Here is a 20,084-nt window from a genome sequence, read left to right as displayed (position 1 = left end):
TTAAATTATGGAGAAAAAAAAATTACACTAAATAATAGAAAAGAATGCCTCTGGTAGAAGCTTCTCTTTGCTCAATTATTGCTGTAGCAGGAGTGAATTATTGCACAGCTAACACGGAGACAATGTTATTGCAGTTGCTCTACATAAAACAGATGAGCTCAAAACTTCAAAAAACAGCACACACAAAAAAAAAGAGAAAGCAGAGACTGGATCCTTTGAAAATTAAATCTCTGTATTTCTGTGAGAGGCTTGGATAAGACATGTGACTGGAATTGAAGCTACTCACATCTTATGCATTGTGGTAATTAAGTGAAAAGTGAGCGTGGTTAATTTCATTGATGTGATTGACGTGAATTGCTAATATGCACAAGCTAGAGGTGCCAGAAATCTGAAGTCAATATATGCTACATAAATGGTGCAGAATGGTTATAAGCACACTGGATTAGTTACCTAGAATCTGCAAAGTGTCTGAGTGGGTGGAATTTAATTCTCTACATTACCAGAGAGATGTTGATGTTATTGTCAGTCTTAGTAAAATAACTGCCATTTTGCATTAGCTAATGAGACCCAACAAGTTGTCACATTTTGGTGTTGGCTTTGTGCTTTGGTCTTCATATAGCCAGTATGGGATATTTTCTGCATACCTCTTTGCTGCCTGAGGTGCTTCAGGTGATATCTCAGTTCTGTCCCTTTCAATCACCTGATTTACCTTCAAACCTGGATTCTTCCAACTGTATTCTTCTGTGTTCTCTCTGATCAGAACTTAAATTAATTTAAAGAGCTGTTACTCCATACAAAGTGAGTATTACAGACAGGAAGTGGCTCTGAGATTACTGATATGGTGTCTGTTTTACCCATGGTAAATGGGTATGATAGAACAGAAAATATTTAAAACCATTGGCAGAGAGATGTCTTGGAAATAAACAAAATCTTACTTAATTGCTGTCTTTTGCTGAAGATGATATAGCTATTGTCACAATACATTAGCCCTGTAAAGGCAAACCAGTGCATGCTTAGGGATACATATGCATTATAAAATTGTGATATGAGTAGCTGATATTACTCTTTATTTTCTGTATCATTGTTTTCCCATTCTTAGTGCATTAACACTTGAGGGAATAAGGGCAATGTCTGTGATATTCATGTTAGCGTAGGTAATAGATGCAGCACTATTGCTGAGAGAAAGTAAACTATCCAGGAATGTATGAGACTTCAAGGTCATAAAAATTACATTATCCTTTCAAATGCAAAATAGGCTGGATTTTATTTATTTATTTTTTTTTTAAGGTCAGGCTATTTCATCCTGCAACATTTGACTTCAGAATGCATCCAGGCAAGATTCTCTTATCTACAGTAGATATAGCCACAGATACACCTGTGCATGAGTGGGGTTGGTTTTCCACATCTAGTGCTCTCATCAGCTTTACCTTTAACTGTACTTTTCAAACTTCTGCTATGAAACGCTTAGCATTTAATGTTCTGTGACAAAGCCATGCCTTTGGTTTACTCTGTATGTGCTTCAATAGTTTTGAAGAAAACTCCTGTTACTGGGACTGGGCTTCTCTGGATTTAAGTTAAAACATTGCTTGTGCTAAATGAATTTGGCAGTTCTGAAACTGGGTTGTTTTTTTAATTCATTTTACATTATGTTCCCAAGCCATCTTACTAATTAATCACATTACTACTTTAAAGAATACACTTGGGTTGCCAGGTGGGGAGGGGAAGCAGAACGAATTATGTTCCAAACCCTCTTCTGACATTACTGAGATGAAGTGGAGCTTTCTGCAGAGCTAGTGCCCAGTCTGGAACCACATGTCAGTAGTGATTTTAACATTAATGGGCCAGTAAATTTGACAAAACCAAGGGAACCAGAAGTTACAAGCTCCTGCTGCTGCCCATAAAGGGGTTCAGTGTTTCATATCATAGTGATATTGTTGTCCTGAATCTGTGAACTGCAGTGGCAGTGATAGTTTTAATTATTTGACTCATTACTGGGTTTTCAGTCAAACAAGTATTTACCATGATTGACTGTTTTCCTACAAATTCAGAGAAGCAATTAAATTAAGAGCTGTTCTGTGCTATTCCAGCTGAAGGTGAAGAGAGATAATTATGATATATTTGTCATTAATATGGCAGAAGAATTGTTATAAGAAGATGAAGAGCCAGCACAGTAGCAATATCAGAACTTTCAGTGGGGAGGAAATCTTTTCTAATGAAGAAAAGATGTCACATTTGTATAGGATGGCTTCATATGATCTACATGGCACACTCAACATGACTCTTGAGGCTGTTTTGCTAGATTCTCTTAGCCAACTCAGGATTAATTTTTTTTGAAAAATACAAAATGCGATGGACAGGGCTACAGTTTAAGCTGATCAGAGAAAATATCAGAAATTTATCTGCTAGAATAGGCATCAAGATTAGGCAACAGAGTACTATGATTCTGAAAGCATGTAAAGCTCATTGGCTTTAACACTAGGGTCAGATGAAGATTTAGCTTTTGACTTCTCCCACTTAATAAGGATGCACACAGTCCCCAAATGAATTAGAGCTAATTTTAGAGCTGGTTGACTCCTATTAAAAGGAATAAATATTTACCAAATTAAAAAAAAAAAAAAAAAAAAAAAAATCAGAGCAATGAATGAAGTCATTTTAATAGGAAGACATTGAATCATTTGGGTTTTCTTGTTTCATTATAGTGATTAGCTTTTAGCTAGTGATGTTCCCCTGTGTTCAGTACTGGGTCCAGTCTTGTTCAACATCTTCATCAATGAGCTGGATGAGGGGACAGAGTGTACCCTCAGCAAGTTTGCTGACAATGCAGAACTGGGAAGATTGGCTGACGTGCCAGGAGGTTGTGCTGCCACTCAGAGGGATCTGCACAGAAGATAGACTTAGGTGGAGGGGAGCCTCATGAAATTCAACAAGGACTGTTATAATATAGATGTTTTATTCTTCTTCTTGTACTGCTTCTACTTGTTGTTATATATAGGACAAATTTGGAATCAGAATCATAGAATTGTCAGGATTGGAAGGGACCTCAAGGATCATCTAGTTCCAACCTCCTAGCCATGGGCAGGGACACCTCATACTATATCAGGTTGCTCAGAGCCACATCCAGCCTAGCCTTAAAACCTCCAGGGATTAGGCTTCCACTACCTCCTTGGGCAACCTGTTCCAGTGTCTCACCATCCTCATGTTGAAGACTTCTTCCTAAACTTGAGGAGGAATAACCCCATGCACCACTACAGGTTAGGAGCTGATCTTTTGGAAAGCAGCTCTGCAGAGAAGCATGATTAAAGAAACAGAGCATCTCTCTTATCAGGAAAGGTCTCCAGACAGAGGGGCTGTTCAGGCCAGAGAAGGGCTGAGAGGTGGAACCTGATCAATCTTTACAAATACCATAAGGGTGGGCATCAGGAAGATGGGGTCAGTCTCTTTTCACTGCAACCCACTTATAGGATAAGGGGCAAAGGCCACAAAGCGAAACACAGGAAGTTCTGCCTCAATATGAAAAAAAAAATTCTTTCCAGTGAGAGTGATGGAGAACTGGAACAGGATGCCCAGAGAGGTTGTGGATTCTCCTCTGGAGACTTTCAAAATCCTCCTGGACACATTCCTGTGTGGCTTCCCTTAGATGAACCTGCTATTGTTGCTATAAGACATAGTTTTTCATATGTCTGATCAATTCTTCTTTGAATTACTTGCTTGCTTGCTGTAGGAAGGGAAAGAAAAGAGGGAGGCATTTTCATTTCTGTTCCTAAAGGGACAGTGTATGTCTCCAGGACTTGGCAAAATCATTCAAGGTGGTTTTGATATTATATCAATCAAGCCCTTGTTGACACTTCGCAGTTCAGCACTAACACTTATTCATATGATGCCATTCTTTACTGGTTGGACTGGAATTAGAGAATACATCCAGAGTAGAAGCAAATGGTATTTTGGAATGTTATTTTAAAGAACAGCACCAAAATTAAGAAAAATCTGATTCTTCCTGTAGAAGATAATTATCACCCAGGCTGTTGGAAACCTGTAACTCTTTACAACAAGTAGATATTAATTAATTCTGTATCACAGTGGAATTCCTATTGAACTATTTATTTAACTTAAATTAAAGTGAAACTTTTTGGATTAATGTTATTGCAGTCAACAAATCAATAATGTTTAGCTATTTTTTTAGGATTATCTGTATGAGTAGATACTTGCTCTGGTTTATTAAACCGCAATAGCATCACCATAGGAGAGAATTTAGCAGGTTTACTCATGGTTGCAAGGCATATTCTTCTATGAAAATAACTTCAACATATTAATTTCTCCGTTTTGATAGCACAAACGTGTTTGCTTCATTTACATTTATTTCCACGTAGAAGAGCTGATAAGATATCTAAAAGTTGTCAAGACAATATCAACTAATTCCTAGGGGAAGGAAAAAATGGAAATTGACTTTGACACTCATGGTCCTAGACTATGGAACTAAATATTAAAAAACATCTACTTAAATGGGGGACTAAAAGTCACAGAAGTAGAACTAAGCCTTTAATGTATCTTCTCTAAAGTGTAATCAAGCACACAAATATGAAAGTGGATAATGATTCAAGCTCTTTCAATAGAGAGAACTTTCTCATGAAAACACTAGATTTGAAAATTGCCATAGCAACAATGCTATTTTGGAAAGGCAGTAACTGTATTTTCAGTATTGTATTTCTATCTCAATACCATTTTATCAGAATCTCTCACTTGCTGGATTTATTTTAATGTTGAGGGAGTGTCATACATGTGTGCTGGCCCTGAAATCTCCAAAGAAAAATATTTAGCTAAAATTAACGGGTGTGCAAATCCATAACATGGCAGCAAAGTGTTTCAGACACAGCGTGTAGCTGGATAGGAACAGCAGCAATGCACCAGGGAAAAACAAACAAACAAACAAAACAGAGTAAGATTTTAGTGTTAAGTATCCTAATGATCTGATTTAAAATTATCTAATACAGTTAACCTTCAGTGTTGTTGGAGACAAAGGGAAATAACATTTGCCATTTATTAATCATTTTTAGTTTAAGGAGTCAGGAAAAAGAACAAAAAATAGGGAAGCTTTTACTATTTCTTAGTTTAATTTAGTCATCTCATAGAGAACTACTGACCATCATCATCTTTTGGGGATTTTCTGGACAAGGTATTTTTGTTTGTGTGACTTACATACCATAAATGAATAAGTCTTTCTTCAATGTTAGGGAGATAGGCACTTTATTTGATTTTTTTGGTTGTTGTGGTTTGGTTTGTTGTTGTTTATTGCTGTTGCTTGCTTTGTTGCTCTAGAGGTCAAAAAATGTACCCTTAAAGCAGAAAGGTAGTCAGAGTGAAAGGGGAGGCAAAGTCCATCCCTTGCTATGGCTCATATACAGGTTTAAGTGGCTTACTTCTGAAAATAATATGTTTGATTTTTAATGCCCTTCTATCTTTGCAATCCTTTAATTTACAATTAGTATATCTTCTATGAAGTATTTGTGTAATTTTTCGGTCTTTCTTACAAGCTTTAGTTTGGTAGTTTTGTTCCATTTCTTCTGTAGTCCTGGTTATGGGGAAAAAAAGTTGTTATAATCTTATCCAGCTCCTTGTGCTGTGCCAAAAAAAGAAATAATACTTGCTTTTGTGGAAAAAAAATCCCACAATTTTAGTAAAACCTAAATACTTCTTGAAATTAAGTTAAAGAGTTGCAGAATTACAATTATCAGCTGACAATTCTTCTTTATTTTTCAGAAAGTAATTGCAAAAGGAAATGCCACAATGGGAAACACATATATTTATATAGCAGCAATCAGAACCTGCTCTTTTGTCCACTGAGAATTCTTGTTTCTTATCCATAAAAACAGGTTCCTTTCTTTGAAGTCTGTTTTGTATTATGACATCTGCTAGACCTAAGCTATTTGCTACTGCAGGTTTCTCATTCAGTATTAGATGTTCTTTTTGCTAAAGGCTACGGCCTTCAGGCTCTTGAATTTGTATTCCACATAGACTTGGCGCACAGCTCCACTGAAAGTATGTGTTTGTTTCCTCATTCTGAGCATGAGTTAGCTTGAGTTAGGTTTGTGATCAAAACCCAACTCTTCTTTATTTGGGGAATGAAAATAAGACACTTAGAGCCTCTCAAAATTCCCTGTATCCCAGAGCTGATACAATTGCCCTAATGGAAACTAAGAAGCATGGAAAGAAAACATTTGTTTATTTCATTGTATACATATATTTCCAATGAGGACAGATTATGAGCTCAAAATAAAAAGAGCACACACACAATCACATTAGAAACTGGTTCAGGATGATGCCAAAACTGAACTACCTTAAATTCCAAATATGGCAGGTCCATTTCCTTTTAAAAGAGTTCACTGGCTATATACACATGCAAGAATGCACACACTTAGGCACATGCACACACTGAGAATGTAATAAAAGCAAATGAGATGAAACAGAATTGAAAAATAAATGTTAAAGGTACTATCATAAAGTATGTTTATTCCTGCTGTGTCACATGAGGGAATGGAAGTACGATACTTTTGTTATTTGTTTGCACTACTCCTGGTTTTATTATCCTCCTCTTTCTCTGCATAACACAACACCATTGCAGCTATTGTGGAGTTGCAGATATGCTTGATTAATGATAAAACACAGCACCAGCCTAATAGCAGCCTTTTCCTGTGCCTTCGGTTCTAGGATCCTGCACTGTTTGTGCTCTGGGTAGTTGTTATAGCTGGTGCCAAGTGCCTCTGTGGCTCTGATGGCATTTGGGAAGGACTACTCAGAATGTCTCACCAGTTAGTACTCTACTGTGACACAAGGCTGCTGTAGAGTTGTTTGCTCAATTGACCCAGAGCTACTTGGGTCACTCCTACTTTTTGGGCAGCTTTAAAACTTTGGTTGCACCTGTAAGTGATACACCATATGCTCTGCCATCTGTTGTTTGTATGCCAGGTGCTTATTTTAAGGCAATAAACACAGTGTTTTGAATAAAGGCATTTCTGTTGAAATTGCATCATACTCCTGCTTACCAATCACAGCTTGATGGGCAGAGCTACACTACATTTTACTACTCTTTCCTTTGAAATCTATGTGATTTCACCAATCATGGTGGACAGGAGAAAAGCAAACAATAGCAGAAGAATTATAAACCAAACTTCTGTTTAAATCAATCTTTACTCTCTGTCTCAAATCAAAGCTGGTGTTAAACAGAACTCTAAAAATGGCTCTAGAACACCTAAAATCCTCTGTTATGGTATCATTTCACCCCCCTTTTAATCAGGAAGGAAATTTAATAACCTAAAAGAAAGTGTTTCTCTTGGCATTAGCTGGAAGGTGGATTTTGCCAAGGACATAATGATGTTAACTTTGGTAAAGAATTTTAGGGTTACAGTTTTCCATGTGAGTGTGATTTTGTGAGTTTCAGAAGGACAGTATAGAATCTTGGACTAGACTATGAAATTTGCTATGAATAATAAATTGCCAATGTTCTTTGCTTTCTCATAGCTCAGAATACATTGGCTAGCAAGAGGAGCAGAGTAAAAGGGGATAGGGGGAGAAGAAAACCCAACCAGCTCCCATCCTACCCCAGCCATGAAAGAATATGCATCTTGTGCCTCAAGATTTGGCCATAATGTGGAATTTCTGATCCAGAAAGAAAAGTTTAAATTTGGTATTAGCCCAAATCATACCAGAATGAAAAATACTCTGCCTTGAAGTTAGCCGTGCTCTGGAGCTTCTCAGTTTCCCTACTCATTTTCTAAACCCTTTTGTAGTTACCCGGAATATCTCCAGGACTAGCAACCACTATTTCCAGAACTTTCAGTTGTAGGAAAAACCCAACAGCCTTCAGTTGTATTATTTATATACCATATTACACTGAAGTGACCTGAAAGTATCAGATGCTGACGGAGGTTCATCCTAGCAGAGCTACTGTTTCAGGAAGGAGGGAGCTTGGTTTTTGTGTGCAGTTTGCTAGCAGCCTAGGCAGGGTTCCATTAAAATCTTATCTTGAAACCGGTAAAAGTTCACTGAGACACAGATATTTCTAGAAAGACATTTCTGGCAGCCTGAGCTGGTGAATGACAATGAGAAAGCCAGGCTATAGAAAAATTTGTCATCCAAAAACCTGGTCTTTGTTTTGCCAAGCAGGCTGTTTTTTCTTCTCTTTCTCTCTCTGACTGTGACAAGTAGAAACAGTCACCATTAATCAAGCAACATTTCTCAATCAGATAGGAGTATATATATTAGCATCTTGATTCAGCAAGAATGATGGAATGGTTGCAGACTGATGACAAGTAAAACAGATTTGAGCTTACATTAGTGCCACACTCAGGAATTCAAGGCTGGACATGCTGCACAAGACCTGAGATGTCAATGACATTCTAAGAACATTTAAAGAAATATCCCTTCTGCCATGCACTCCCAGACTGCTGGATGCTCAAGTCTAAACTGTGAGTACCTGGCACCTTTGAACCTGACCATTTAAAGACATCTTATGGTAAAACCAGGGAATCTATATAATGTTATACTGTTCTTTCTCACTTCAGTGTTTTAATTTTTTTCTCTCAAGACTCTGACATGTGAGCTGTCTGGGCTGCATTTCTGCTCTTTGTTACCCTCCTACTCTTTGTTGTTTCTTATGCAACAGCTGCACTAGAATACAGGATATAATTATTAATTGTTAAGCTTATTTTTCACTTTGCTTTAGTAGCAAAGCCTTCCTTTTAAAGTAGAATCAAAATATCTTCTTTTTTCCCCCCTTTTCATATGTCCACATGTTGAAAAAGGCTCAGTGAATTTATCATTATTGCTGAAAAATTAAATAAGGGAAAGAAGAAAAATTGCTACTGATTTCTCTAGCAGAACTTGTAGCAAGCCCTTTTAAATGAAGTCAGTGGAAGTATGAAGTATATGAAGTTTTGATATATTTTTTAGATATAGGTGAAACATTTGGATTAAACCTGTTTCAAAGGTTTCTCATTACATGCTGCATCATCATCAGAAAGCTCTTAAATTGTACACTCTTGTGATCTGAAGTTGCCTTCCTTCCCCTAAATATGCCAGCATGTGCAAGATATGCTTTGAAATTAGTAATATTGAAAAACAACTCAGCAGTTGTATTTGCCTTATTTAATTCCTGCTGAGATGATTATGCTTCTATTAGCTGTGCAATTGCACAGCTCACTTGAAGTATCTCACGCTGTAGCTTTTTTGATTCTGACTATTGTAGGAACTTCACAGAAAACTTCAAAGGTTGAACAACTGTGAATAGACCTCACCAAACAATTTATATTCCTGACTTTGAATTACTTTGGCTGAGTTCTGTTTTATTTGTTTGTAATGAGTTTCACGTTTAAAGGTGATATTTTAATTTATTTTTTTCTGATGATTAAACGTGGTGAGCCAGCAATGTGTGCTCACAGCCAGGAAGGCCAACTGTATCCTGGGCTGCATCGAAAGAAGTGTGATCAGTAGGTCAGGGAAAGTGACTCTATCCCTCTGCTCTTCTCTTGTTGAGAGCCCATGCCCAGCATAAGAAGGACATCGAATCATTGTGAATGGGTTCAGTGGAGGGACAAAAAGATGATCAGAGGGATAGAGAACCTCCCCTGTATGAGGACAGGCTGTGAGAACTGGGTCTGCTAAGCCTGGAGGAAATAAAGGCTCTGGGGGGGGCCTTATAGCAGCTTTCCAGTACTGCTTCGTGGCATAAGTGGCTAATTTAGCAGTTTCTGAACTTTTTGTAGTAGAAACAGTTTTGATGAAGGCATTTGTTTACACCATTTTACATATCCAGAAATGTTTAAACCTTCCACACATGAGCCAATTAAACTTAATAGCGTAAAAAAAAAAATAAATTCAAGTCCTACATTTCCTTACTTTACTGTACATATACTTTGTCACTACACAGCACATGAGCAGAGGTTATCCAGGACTTGTGTCTGTGCTGTCCTTGATGAAAGCACTTAGACAAGCATAGTGCACTGCATACTATGTATATATGGTAACAATGCACATTTAATCAGACTAAGGTGATCTACCCCTGGACAAGAAAAGCAATATTCTTACATTTACAGGAACAGATTTCACAGTGGAAAAGGAGAGTACCTTGATGAAAACTGAATATGAGGTGAACTAAACCAACATAGCAAGTGACCTTGAACAACATCATGTTTCCTTGCAATCAGGTTTTTGGAAGCTTCAGGTGTGAAAATTTCAGTTATATCTTTTTAATCTTATCAGAGTTGGGCATAGAAAAAAAGCAGAGGTTTATTTAAATAAATAATACTTCAGTTGGAAAGGTGACTATAATACAATCAGAAGTAAAACATGTAAACATTTCAGCTGGGAGTGACGACTATGGTGAGAACATGAAGCCCACTGCATACATATTAATTTCTTATAGAACATAAAAAATGCACTCATGCATTCTCTTTCTTCCTCTCTTGGCTGAGATTGGGAGATCTCTTTGTTCTTTGGGTTATTTGAAAGATAATATAGTGTCTGTGCACCAGGAAAATTGTAAATAAAACCATATGTTAAATTCTCCTACTCTTCCCTTCTTACCAGGACCAGCTCTGAAACCTTCTCCCTCCCAGCAGTACAGGGGAGCAGGGAATCAGGGTTGTGGCTAGTCCCATTCTGTTCCATATTGTTCCTGCTAATCCTTCTTCCTTAGAAGGAAACTCTTCATCGTCACAGAATAATAGAATAGCTTAAATATTATCTAGCTCCCCCCCCCCCCGCCTTGGGCAGGGACACCTTCCATTAGACCAGGTTTCTCAAAGCCTCATCCAGTTTGATTTTAAGCACTTTGAGGGATGAGGCATCCACAGCCTGGCTGGGCAACCTGTTCCAGTCTCTTGCCACCCTCCTAGTAAGGAACTTCTTCCCAATGTCATCACAAAGAACTTCTTCCCCAATGGCCATTCTAAATCACCCTTCTCTAGTTTAAAACCATTGCCCTTCATCCTATCACCACATGCCTTTATAAAGATTCCCTCTCCAGCTTTCCCGTAGGCTCCCTTCAGGTACTGGAAGGCTGCTCTAAGGTCTGTCTGGAGAGCCCACGGTGAAGTTCTCGTCCCTGGAGGCACAGAAGTGTCTGTAGACATAGTGCTGAGGGACATGGTTTAGTCAGGACTTGTGAGTGTTACTTTAATGATTGTACTCAATAATCTTAAAGGTCTTTTCCAATACAGACAATGCTGTGATTCTGTGATGGTGTCTCCTCCACAAGGGCCCAAGGTTACAGCATTACTCAGCACATGATGTCTTAAATTTTGAGTAGTATTATTGATGTGTCTGGATTGTATGTTTGTGCAAAGTCTTCAGTTATCAGGGATCCTTGTGTCCTGTTTCTGAATGTATTCATGAATTTTATGATTATGTAGTACGTCAGGATAATTAATTAGAATTAGAATTAACCAGGTTGGAAAAGACCTTTGAGATTATCGAGTCCAACCTATCATCCAACACTGTCTAATCAACTCAACCATGGCACCAAGCCCCCCATCCAGTCTCCTCTTAAACACCTCTAGTGATGGTGACTCCGCCATCTCCCTTGGGCAATGTGTTCCAATGGCAAATCTCTCTTTCTATGAAGAACTTCTTCCTAACCTCAAGCCTAAACCTCCCCTGGTGCAGCTTGATACTGTGTCCTCTTGTTCTGGTGCTGGTTGCATGGGAGAAGAGACCAACCCCCACCTGGCTACAACTTCCCTTCAGGTAGTTGTAGGCAGCAATAAGGTCTCCCCTGAGCCTCCTCTTCTCCAGGCTAAGCAACCCCAGTTCCCTGGGGTTTCCCTGATTTCTGTAAAGGTATCCATCATTCCCATGTTTGTGTCTCATTTAGTGTGTTGTCAACACTAATGAGAGCAAGATATTAAAAAACTTCCAGCAGTGAGAGCAACTTTGATGCAATTTGTATTGAAATCAAGTACTTGCAGTGTCCTGTGTCAGCAATTTATAAAATGTTTGACAAGTAGTCTTGACTGAAGTGCTATAAAAGCAACTCCAGTCTATAGACCTGGGCCTGGATGGCATGCTTTGGAGTGACAGTAGGAGAAGATGGCATATTTGATCTCTATGGGAAATTAAGTAGGAGTATACGACTTCCTTATGGAATTTAAAATCTGCCTAATGTATTGATTTACTGACAAGACTGTTTTCAGTGATACTTGTCTTTTTGACCTAAAACTGTGGGAGTGCATTCATCTTGTTAGGAGATACAAGAAGATACCAATTAATTTTCAGGCTGTGAACCTTATTCAGAGAGCCTTTGATACAGGCATCCTGTTCAACTTTGCTTTTGATTTTTGGATGCAACAAAATACAATTGGACTTTGCCTCAGAGACATCAATCAATAAGGTAGATAAAGCTGTTTTGAAAGATGTTGTTTAAAGTGTCTTCCTTTTTCAGATGATGAACTTTGTCAGTTATTTACTTGTTTTGAGACAGTCAACCTGCATTATTAAATCATCTGAAATAACACAGCAGAACATACACATGACAATATACAACAGGTGTTGCTCCCCTTGTTGTTCAGGTTGTTCTGAAGGAGCCCAAAGTGATGGATATTCTTTGAGATGAAAACTGATGAGGCCAAAACTTTTCCTATTACATTGAAGTCCTGGTTTTGTGACTGATGTTGGTGTGAGCATGCAACAGAGAATTTTGAGTCAGAGGGTCAGAAGGAAAAGTGCACTGAGGGAGGCTGTAGCACAGTGTTCCTCGTGAGACCTTGCAGTTCGTTACTGTATCTGCCCTAGTCCTGATCCTTACAGCTTTCATCACCACATCAGTCCTTTTGGTAACAGCTGTTCAGGGGTATCAGAGCCTCTGTGACACTGCCCATGGCTGGGGGCGGGGGGGGAGGGGGTGTGTGTCCATCCACACAGAAAGATGCCATAATCCCACAGGCAGTAGTTTTGGCTTGTGGTAGGTTTGCAAATGAGTGGTTCCCCTCAAACTGAGCAGTGGTGTGGTTATAACATTATCAGGAGGTTAAGCCTAACTTGGCTCATGGCAGTCCAAATCCAGCTCATGTTCACTGCTAATGGGTAAACCAACCAGCACTTGGTCACTTGGTTTGCAGTGACACTGTTTTGCAATGACAGGAAAAGTTGATATCAAACAGTTGAAGTAGATTTGTTAATAATTGTCTGCCACAGGAAAATTTTCTCTGTGGTAACTTTTCTGACACCTTTTGTCAGGCTCAGAAAGCCAGAAGATACTGAAGTTACATTAGCATGGTCTATATTCTCACTGAAAAAGAGAAAATTAAGTATACTTTTGCCCTTTTGCTGCCCAAGTTTTTGTACTCCCTGGGATTGCCTCAGGACCCTTCTGGTATGGAGGATTTGACACAAGGATGTGCATAAGCCCTGGAGCTTTCCATCATCCCCTCTTGCTCACTGGGTCCCATTTAGCCTGCCCTTGATTAAGAGCAGTTAAGTGCAACAAATCTTGCTTTCTATTACAGAGCAACACCTGAAATAGTATCAATTCTTAATTAAAATCTCATTATCTATGGAACAATATCAACTTCTACAAGGAGCCCTAAAACAATTACAGTTATTGTTCTGCATGAACCAATTTTAATAATGCGTAATGTATGAGGCCTCTACTTTCAGCTCCATGTTCTGCGTTGTTCCCTTCAAAGTTTCAATAAGTTTTTATGTTATTTTAATTAATTGACCATCATGTTATGAAATTGAGGTATGAGTTATTTTTCCCCAGGGATCAAAGATGTTGCAAAAAGTGTGAAACACCAAAATCTATTTTTAAAAAGAAAAAAAAAAGAAAAATAAAAAGAAGTATTGCAAAAAATTATTTGTGACAGAAAGAGATAACATATAGACCCAAAACAGCTCCTTTTTCACTATAAAACGCTTTTAATTTTTATTTTTAAATTCTTTGAAAGGGGATTGTATATTTGATGAAGGGTAAAAGCATAGGTGAATTTCATAGGTGATAAAATAAGAGATATCTTACTGTTGCACGTTGGTGCATTGAAACCTTAGATCCTTTTCTGTGAACCAATGCACAAACAATTTTTCTTCTAGGAATGGTCATTTATATGTAACAAATATCTGGTATCTTTTACTGCAGTTTATTGACAGAGGAAAAAAAATATATTTCCTTTATACTTTTATAATATTTCTTTTCCACCAGCCTTTGTGACAGTTGTGCAGTTTGGCCCTTCTGACCGATTATTGTAAAAGAAAATCAGTATTCATTTGAAGTACTGGGATGTCAGTGCATCTGGTATAGGTAGATAGATGCTCTCCAAACTATGCAGCAGAACTTTCAGACCTTGCCTGAGTAACTGAGTTGAAGTGAATGTTACTGTAGTGGGTGGTGTTGCTTTATACTGCTACTGGAAAATGTTGGGAGGGAAAAATTCAACATACTGAGAGTATCAGCATTATTATTTTGCTGCTGAAAGATAGACAGGGTGACTGTGCTATCAGAATGAGAAGATGTAGTGGGATTATACATGCCCTGAAGTACTGGGATCAGCACCTGCATATTTGTTGGGAGAAGGCTACCTTCTAAAATCCAGAAAACTCTGCTAGTTTGTATTTGGCCTAATGGGTTTACTTTCAGAAAATTGTGTGTATGACTCCATGTACATGTATGCTATTTCCTCCTGCTCATCCAGCTCTCACATACACAATTTCAAAGGCACCTATCTAAGCCCATTCTCAGATGTGTCAGTAGAACTGGCTGATTTTCTGACAAAGAGCACTTCCAGCTCCCTCCTTTATTTACACTTTGTTCACATTATTGCATTTGCTTACCTGAAAAGTAGGATAGGCTGTAGTAGTAAAATAAATATCACACAGTTACACCATAGAGCAAAAGTCCTTCATTGTTGTGACTACCAGGAATTCTTCTGCCTTACTGTAATCTCAAACTACCATGACACTGCTTTCTAATTAGGGTGCCAATTCTAGGTATAATGACAAGAAAAATAAACAAAAGGTAATACTATTTCCATTGAAGTTGTTATTACTAAAGTAGCTTATACTTCTCCAGTCTATGACAAGAATTTGACTGGATCAAATCCTAAGTGAAAATGTCTTTATAAATTTAGAAAGCTTGGTATGGCTAAAGATTGTATTTGTTTGTATTTTGATTACATGTAAAAGAAAAGTAGTCATTCGGAGTTTTTCTCTCTTCAAGAAACACACCAAGAAGTTTATAAATTCCCCCAAATCCCATTGAGTTGTGTAATTATTTATAGTTAATTCCAGTTGAATAAAAATTAATTGCTTGATAATGTCTCTATGAATGAGGGAGAAATACAAGGCCTCGTGTTGTCTGAAAAGCCAGACTCAAGCATACATTCAATTAATTGGGTTCTTGTCCTTGAGTGACTATTCTAGAGATGAGGCAGCTTACTGTTACTGAAATGAAAAAGCCCACATTCTGTTTTTATAGTTACTGTCTGTCAGCAAGAGATGGACACATGCTTAAATGCACTCTGTAATGTCACACAATCCGAATATAACATAAACTGAAGGTTGTTTTACCTGTTTACAAAGGCCTCAATGTGACTGGTTAGGTTTAAACTGGACATTAGGGAAAAAAAAAATTCACAGCGAGTGTGGTCAGGCATTGGAATATGCTGTCCAGGGAGGTGGTTGAGTTACCAACCCTGGATGTGTTTAAAGGTCATTTGGATGTGGTGTTTGGGGATATGGTTTAGGGGTGAACCTTGTAGAGTAGGGTTATTGGTTGGACTTGGTGATCCTGAGGGCCTTTTCCAACCTGAATATTTCTGTGATTCTGTGATTATCTTTTCTGAAAACAAGGCCCAACTTATTAGAGAAAGCTTTTGTATCTCCTTTTAGATGAAGAGCTTTTGAATATGAATGTTGGTCTCTTCTTAATTCTGGAATGTATAGTTTTAAAGCCATAGCAGTGATACATGTGATCTGCAGGGACTGTTTTCTGCAAGGCAAAGTTATACTTCTAGCTTCCACTCATCAACATTTGATTCTCTCTTAGAAGACTAACTCTTATCCTTTATCTTGAAAAATGTGTTGGAAACTTACAAATTATATTCATAAACTTATCTTCCCAATAGAAAAGACCTTTTTATCTTTATTTTTAACCAACTCATTAGTATAAAACTCAGAGATATAATCATACCAGACTGGAATTGGGGTCATGCCATAGGCTAGCTGGATAGAAGGCTTCATGGCATGATGATGTATAAGCCATCTCACAATTGTGCTTGTAACTCAATAAGGTTGGCCTTTAATTACATTTTAAATATCATTTGAGACATTTTCATAATTTTGTAAATTGCTCAGTAAATTGCTCTCTTTCTGAAACCCAATAAAAGTTTTGCCTTTTGTCATGGGTTTAGCCAATTGAATCTGTCAATGAATATTTGATACCATGCTGACATGCCAGCTTCAAAATGAAAGTGCTGTCTGGAGCAAAGTATCATGGGGCTTGAAGTTCAGGTTGTAACATGAGAGACTTCCTATTTCTGTTTGCTGCTTCCTATTTCTGTTTTTTATGTGCTGGTCTGGCTGGGTGCTTGTGGGGTGGGAGGATCAGAGGACACAGTCTCAAGCTTCACCAGGGAAAGTTTAGGCTCGAGGTGAGGAGAAAGTTCTTCACTGAGAGAGTCATTCATCGTTGGAATGGGCTGCCCAGGGAGGTGGTGGAGTCACTGTCCCTGGAGGTGCTCATGAGGGGATTGGACGTGGTACTTGGTGCCATGGTCTAGTCATGAGGTCGGTGGTGACAGGTTGGACTCGATCTTTGAGGTCTCTTCCAACCTTGGTGATACTGCGATACTGTGGTTGTTGCATCTCTGGTTTCTGCTGCTGCTTCTACTGTGCTTTTCTGTGGAACAGGCTAAGGTAACTGCACATTGCATCATTTCATTAAACTCCTTATTTCAACCCACAGATTCTGTGTTACTTTCCCTCCCAATATGTGTTCAGGGTGCTTGCTTGTGTGAATAGGCTGTCCTGAGCCAGGACACTTATGAACTGGGATAGCAAATGATTTAAAATATTGATGGAGGGACTGAGAACCTCTTTCCCACTTTGTTCATTGTGTCAGAGTTTGGTTGTATTAGCTAAGGTGATTTAGGCAATAATAAAACATCATTCTCGTCATTGTTAGATGTGCATGAGGAGAAACTTCATTGCTGTGAGGATGACAGAGCACTGGAACAGGCTGCCCAGGGAGGTTGTGGAGTCTCCCTCTCTGGAGACTTCCAAAGCCAACCTGGATGTGTTCCTGTCTGACATGCCCTAGGTGATTGTGATTTGGGAGGGGGTTAGACCTGATGACCTGTGGAGGTCCCTTCCAACCTCTAACATTCTGTGATTCTGTGTTTTTTCATGATATTGTCTGACTTATGTATAGTCCAAGTACTGTAACTAATTCCTTCTTGCTAGAATTTAATTTGACTTCCAGCCTACCAATCCCTCTCTGATGTGTTACCACAATAATGGCAGATTCAAATCTTAAACATTCTTATGAGACTGTCTCTGCTATGTGGAGGCTGCCAGGACTTCTAATGCACTAGGTTTTGTGGTATGATTACGCTGGGTTTTACAGGACTCTGAGTAAAATAAACTATGGAGTCACCTATTGAGAGAATCGGGGCAGTGAGGATGTATGTGCTTATGAAGAATGCCTGCAGTAGTTCCAAGGGGGGAAATACATCCATCCCCTAGCCTTTTTTTTTTGTGTGTGGCAGTATTGGGCTTGCTGTCTTACAGACTTCTCCCTTGAAATCACATGCAGAAGTTTCAAGAACTTAAGACAAAAGTAAAACAGCCAGAGCAAATTTCCTCACCTTGTTTGATCCAAGAAAATTGTTCCCTTCAAGACAAGTTTATTTGACCTCTCTGTCATTCTTTGTGCCATAGTTCTACATTTATTCTATGTGCAATAGTACTGTAAATACACTTTTTTTTTTTTTTTTAACTGTGTAGAAACCCATAATAGATGTTCAGCAGGATTTATAGAAATAAATATCATGGTACCTTTCATCATTTAACTTCATAGTTCATTTTAATAGAGGATTTCACTCAAACTAATAGGCAAATCCATACTTGGTGGAGTTGCAGTTCATTACAGTCTCAAGTTGCACCAGGGGAAGTTTAGGCTCAAGGTGAGAAGAAAGTTCTTCACTGAGAGAGTTGTTAGCCATTGGAATGTGCTGCCCAGGGAGGTGGTGGAATCACCATCCCTGGAGGTGTTCAAGAGGCGACTGGACATGGCACTTGGTGCCATGGGTTAGTCATGAGGTCTGTGGTGACAGGTTGGACTTGATCTTTTAAGCCTCTTCCAACCTTGGTGATTCTGTGATTCTGTGTGATACTAAGCAGTTCAGCTCATTCTAAGCAGTAATGTGATCAAAAAGATGCCTTTCATTTTGCTATCTCCTCTTTTTAAGGGAATCTATTTACACACAGCCTCAGTGAGAATCCCTACATCAAAAATGCAGCATACAGAGTCAAGTCTGACTGCAGGTCAGTTGAATTAAAGCAGAATTGATTTTTTTTCATCCTCTACAATTCCCCCATGTGTTTGAACACATTGGAAAAAATGAAAATGCATTAAATAGTCTGTATTTAGTCCATATTCTATGCTTCTTGATATGGTGTTTAATGACAGCATACTTTTGCTAATATCTTAACAGTTTATGAGGCGAAGTATATCTTCCTGCTTTATTCTTGTCAAGAAAAAGAATCTAATTCATTTCAGAAAACAAATCAAAAGTATGTAGATCTTTTTCTTGGGATGTAGAGGCACAAAGAAAAGATCTGAAATGCACCAAACAAAATGGAGTAAATACATTTTTTACCTTGCTTTTTTTTTTTTTTTGTCAGTGTAGGTTTTCATAGCTGGAATAAACTAATTTTAGGATCATTAGAAGAAGTGCAGTTATTCGGAATAAGGAAAACCAGGTCGTGAATACCAAGCTTGTGCTTATGAGTGTCTCATTTTCCTACTAGTGACATGTTTAACTAACTGTCCAGATTTATTGTTATCCTGTGTAGTGTTCTGAAAGAAAACAATTATTACTTGATGTTATTTTCACAAATATGTATATGCCAGGAGAAAATAATGTGTAGACTGTGAGATACTTTTTCCTAAAAACAAGGAAAATGTGGAATTGCATCTTTTCATTGTGTTTAAAACACTCTATGTGTGTTAAAAGGCATAGATTTGACAACTTCATACTGTGAAGTTATTCTATGCACTTGTTTTGTGACACATGCTCTTGCAGCTGTTTCCATCACCACCCTAAGAACTAAGAATTCTGTGCAGTAGGTAGTGCATATGATAATTCTTTCACTCATAAACAGATTTATAGTTTGTTTTAAATGTGGAAGGGTAGCAGAAGTATACTGACATTAAAAGCTAACTTTTATACTGTAAACTTAATCCTATCTTGATATTGGTTACATCAATTTTGTAATACTTGACCTACCTTAAATAAAAACTCAAAATGCATGCATGAATAGAAATAAATTTGGCAATAGATTATTCTTCAGTCAAGCAAAGGAATTACTACTAAGTACTGGGTGATTATCTATGGATGACCATAGATATACTAAAATAGTTGTAAAAAATCCCGGTTGCTATATTGCACCAAAGAACTCTTGCTGCATTCTTCATACTTCTGTGTGGGACCTAGCCGTCCTTAAAATTGCTCCAAAGGCAGTGCTGGAAGTAGGTATTCACTCAAGGACGACAAATGACGTTTGGAACAGCAATAGGTTAAAAAGGACAATCTACTCATGATTCAGTGCACTTAAAATATCAAATAAAACCAATTCAATTAGGAACACATCAACTAGGCAAGTTCAGTGCTTTCCTCCTTCAAAGTCATTCTAAGGAAAATTGCAAGTTTCCATTGGGGGCTATCTGTGATGCTCAGTTAGTGCTGGATCTTGCTCTCAGATGACATAAATCACTTCCCCTTTCACACTTCATCCCCAGCATTCACATTTCAGGCAGCAAGAAACCACCACCACCAGAAAGCTTAGCATCCAGGTATCTCAGGAGAAAGTGCAGAGCTTTA

At 38.2% G+C, this 20,084-nt stretch overlaps 1 protein-coding gene across 8 annotated transcripts in view; it reads left to right on the top strand.

Moving 5' to 3' along the window:
• The window catches only part of DMD (dystrophin), a 1,318,095-nt gene that overhangs the window by 1,061,085 nt on the left and 236,926 nt on the right, over window positions 1–20,084 (top strand). The gene's annotated exons all lie outside the window — the stretch shown is intronic.

Source organism: Melanerpes formicivorus, unplaced genomic scaffold (assembly GCF_026170545.1).
Source record: "Melanerpes formicivorus ecotype bairdi unplaced genomic scaffold, bMelFor1.0.p_v2 SCAF_30, whole genome shotgun sequence".
In the NCBI taxonomy this organism is placed as follows: Eukaryota; Metazoa; Chordata; class Aves; order Piciformes; family Picidae; genus Melanerpes; species Melanerpes formicivorus.
The sequence above is the reverse complement of the archived record's forward strand: the minus strand, read 5'-3'. Positions and strand labels throughout refer to the sequence as shown.